The 4,342-nt window shown below is 48.2% G+C and overlaps 1 long non-coding RNA gene across 1 annotated transcript; it reads right to left on the bottom strand.

The window, feature by feature from the left end:
• Positions 1-6: 6 nt before the first annotated feature.
• LOC119292046 lies at positions 7-2,488 on the bottom strand. Its single transcript, XR_005142836.1, has 3 exons — positions 2,144-2,488; positions 1,815-2,038; positions 7-569 (listed from the first exon to the last, which is right to left on the bottom strand). It is a non-coding gene; the product is annotated as an uncharacterized LOC119292046 (long non-coding RNA).
• Positions 2,489-4,342: the final 1,854 nt, after the last annotated feature.

Below are 4,342 nucleotides of genomic sequence, written 5' to 3'. Positions count from 1 at the left end.
CCCGACCTTCGATGCCATGATCTTTGCACCTAGCTGGTTTGCGGACAGGCTTTGGAATGTCACCCCGGTCCGGGCAGGTTGTCCTCTTGTGCCCCTGCCGGCGACATATAGCGCAGAACCTTGTCCGTTTGCTAAGGCCCTCGTATGGTGCTTTCTCCCGGCTAGTTGTTGGGCGCCCCATCTCTTTCCGCTTCTTTGGTGCCAACAATACAACAAGCCTGCTCCCAATAGTTGCATCTCCGCTAGCAGCAGCAATTGCCGTTTGCACCAGCAGCTGATTGATGACATCTCCATTTTCAGCTATCATGTCCTCCGATCCTAGCCCATCCTTAACTTCAGCAAAAGGCTGCATCTCTATCATGCAATTCTTTATGAGACATGAACCCTTCTCCCAAGAGTAGAGATTGTAAAAATTGTACGTCTCGCCGAGTGTATCAAAGCCTGTACCCAGGGCAAGCACGATTACATTTTCACCCGGTTTGTCAACGAATCCACGAATTGCTTTCTCAAGGGCGCTGGGCTGCCTAGGGCAGGTCGTCCATCCTGGAGCAGCAGCTCCAATTCTCACCCTGCGTCTCATAAAAATTCAAACTGTCACAAACATATTTTCAGAAAAAAATAACAACACAGATGATGTTTTTCTCATGTACACATTCATTGGTTTGACACTTTCTTTTGTCCTCTGATTCCATCTCACTCAAATCAGGCAAACATTATGGAATCCAAACATCTATATGCAAGAGACTACGTTATAGGCCATACTAAATTTCTTGGGTTTTAGCATTTAAGTTTGTAATTACAAGTTTGTCACCTAAATTGTGCTATTTAATCACTCATGTCGATAACCAGTATCAATAAAACCAACCCACATTGCTATTTTTTTTCATTGTTGATCATGTGATTGGTGCTAGTATATACATTACTGGTTAGGAGGAAAAGCAAATCAGGCTTTCCACAGAAGCTACTTACCTTTTCTAATTTCATCACGATTTCATTATTCGAAAATAATATAACAAAAATCCTTTCCCAAAACAACCCAGATGATGCTTTTCTCTTTACATTCATTTGACATTGGCACCTCATATGGTCTCTATTTTCCTTACGAGACACGCCCGCCATGAATGTGTACACCTGAAGTCTGTAATCAAAAGTTTCCAACTGAATTGTGCTATATTGGAATCCAGTATGCAGAATAAACCAACCAACTTTTTTGTATTGCTTTTTATGACCATCTACTGTGTGCTAGTAGTACCATCACTACCTAGGAAGGAACCACACAAGAATATTCACAAATTCTATTCAGCTAGGTTAATTTAGCCAGGATTTTTGCTACTTGATAAATATATAAACGGAATCTCTTGGAATACTGATCACCGTCTGCATATCAGTTTATGCAATTGCAAGTTCACCCAAATCAGACAGCACAGTGTGGAATACTACACTCTTTGGTGTCACAATTTAAATCTGTAACAAAAAGTTTGTCAACTAAATTACGTTGTTTACTCACTCATATTAGGACCCAGGATCCAGAAAACCAACCAATACTGCTATCCATTTTTCCCCTCAGGCATGTGATGGGTGCTACTAACTTCAGTATTGGATAGGAGGAAAGCAGAACAGGTTATGATAAAAAAGCAGCTCCACAAAATACTTTTAAATTTTCTAATTTCTCCTGAATTTCATTGTTCGTATATAACTGATATCTTTTTCTGCAAAACTAAATCATCCTATCTTAAGTCAGTCCACATTTTTTTAAATACACCTAAAATCGCATGATTAGACTGCAATCGAAACAAACTTGCCCAACAGATTACCTTCGAGTCTAGCCTGGAGTTTCTCGGTCAATCTGATCAATTGACTGCTCTGCTGGCGGTTCAACATACACCCCGGCCGCTCCTTCCCCAACCGCTGCACAAATCTGTCCCTCTGCGCTAGCTATTGCCATGGGGGTAGCTCTTCAATTGATACCGCGACGGCGGGGTAGTGTGGCGGCTCAGTTGGAAGCTCGTTGTCGTTCACCTCCTCCACCACAGCCGTCCTGCACCGGCCATATTTGGTACCATGACACAGATCCCTTTCCCCACGAATCCAAAGAAACATGAACTGCGCACCAAGGATCTGCGGGTTGGGGATGGGGGTTTACCTTCTAATGGGCTTCATCAAGAACTCCATCCCAACTAGCGCCACCCGCTACTGCTCAGCAGGCCGCAGTCGTCAATGGAGATCCAACAGGCGTAGCAAGAGGTAGGAGACAACTCCGCCTCGGATCCATTCCTCATTTACTAGCCCGGGGCACCGCCGGCTAATGGAAAACTGATTTCCTGAGCTACGGATCAGGAAAATATGACAGTCCCGAGCCACGGCTCTGCTCTCCTTCCGTCACAGCGGCATCTGCGCGCGCTGTGACCGGCAACCCGTATGCCCCCGCCGTCTACTGTATTTCCTCCCCACTTGATTTAAAAACGAACCACTGACTGGCTTATAATTTAATGCGGCGCATCCAAATGACAAAACGAGCCGCCCAGATACCGATTGCACCTGTGCTCGGGAGCAGAATAACCGCTTCCTGTACTTTAGGATTACTATGTTTTTTCCTATTTTTGCGAATCAAACACGCAATTCTACAGATTTCTCGACGCGTTTGGTTCGGAGCGAACATCACGGCTTCCGATTCCAGCGCTTTCCGAAACGGTATCCTGCGTTTGGTACGCACACTACGTATTAGCTAGCAGCGTCTTTCGATACGTGACTTCGCAAAACCAAAAACGGCCGGACCGAAGCTGATTAGAAAACCGGAGGTTGGACGCTCAACCAAACAAAGCAAGTATTCGGTGAGAAAACATTGGAAACCGGCGCTTCTCGTTACCTGGACGAATACGTTACCAGAGAGTGAACCAAACGCGTCGATGTGTTTTCACAATCCTCCGTTTACACATGCAATGATACCATATTCTTGCATTCTTTGTATTCATGTGTTCTCAAAGTCCTGCGAATAAATCAAACAGGCCCCAAAGGTAGATCCCCGTCCGTCCCTGTGTGGCATCGGCCTGGCGAGCCGACTTGACAGCGGCGCAGGAGTAGCAATGGCTGCCAATCTTTTCGTCGCTTCGTCTAGCTCTAGCTCTGCGTCGATTCAGGCCTTGCCACACAGTCACAGCTCACAGGTCAAGAAAAACTGTGACCACGGTTGTGTTGTTTCTTCTTCCATACGTAGTACCTGCTAGCTGCTTTACCGGGAATGCTGCTGTACCCGTGTCACCGTGTGTATGTAATACGTAGGAGTACTACTAGTAGTATGTATGCACATGCACAGGTGGTCATGGTCGTCTGTATTTATTTGGATTTTTGTCCAAAAAGACCATCCGTCGAACACAATTGACAGAAAAGATCATCCCTGAATCACATTGACAAAACAGACCAGTCGAGCCGTGGCGGCAGGCGCGCCAGCCGACACGTGGCACCTGCCGCCACAGGGCCAGGCGGCAGCACCTGCCGCCACTTCCTCAGGCGGCAGCCAAGGTGCCACAGTTTTTTTTGCTCGCACGACGGAACGGAGCAGCTCCAGTGGGACCGGCCGCCACCAAGCGAGGCGGCAGCTCCTCTAGCTATTTTTGCTGTTCTGGCTACCGTGGTGGCAGTGCTACTGTAGCGCTTGGCTCCTCGTGCACGCAGGGTAGATAAACACGATATACTTCTGACACGAGGACAGCCAGTACAAAGCTATAGCATTACTCAATCAAACATGTTGCATGCGGCCTGGCAGGGTAGCGGCAGGGCCAACCACTACAGCCCTGTTACGTCGCCACGCGCCGCTCGTCAGCATTTTCTGTAATATGTGACTGGCCGCCTCGCTGCATGGCGGCAGGGGCTGCCGCCTCCGACCGTGGCGGCAGGTGCCACGTGTCGGCTGGCGCGCCGGCCGCTTCGGTTGAGCTGGTCTTTTTTGTCTATTTGATTTAGAGGTGGTTCTTTTTGTCAATTCGATTAGATAGGTAGTAGTCTTTTTAGACAAAAATTCGGATTTTTGTCCAAAAAGACCATCCGTCGAACACAATTGACAGAAAAGATCATCCCTGAATCACATTGACAAAACAGACCAGTCGAGCCGTGGCGGCAGGCGCGCCAGCCGACACGTGGCACCTGCCGCCACAGGGCCAGGCGGCAGCACCCGCCGCCACTTCCTCAGGCGGCAGCCAAGGTGCCACAGTTTTTTTTGCTCGCACGACGGAACGGAGCAGCTCCAGTGGGACCGGCCGCCACCAAGCGAGGCGGCAGCTCCTCTAGCTATTTTTGCTGTTCTGGCTACCGTGGTGGCAGTGCTACTGTAGCGCTTGGCTCCTCG

This window comes from Triticum dicoccoides, chromosome 4B (assembly GCF_002162155.2).
Source record: "Triticum dicoccoides isolate Atlit2015 ecotype Zavitan chromosome 4B, WEW_v2.0, whole genome shotgun sequence".
In the NCBI taxonomy this organism is placed as follows: Eukaryota; Viridiplantae; Streptophyta; class Magnoliopsida; order Poales; family Poaceae; genus Triticum; species Triticum dicoccoides.
Note: the sequence above shows the minus strand (reverse complement) of the source record. Positions and strands in the feature narration are given on the sequence as shown.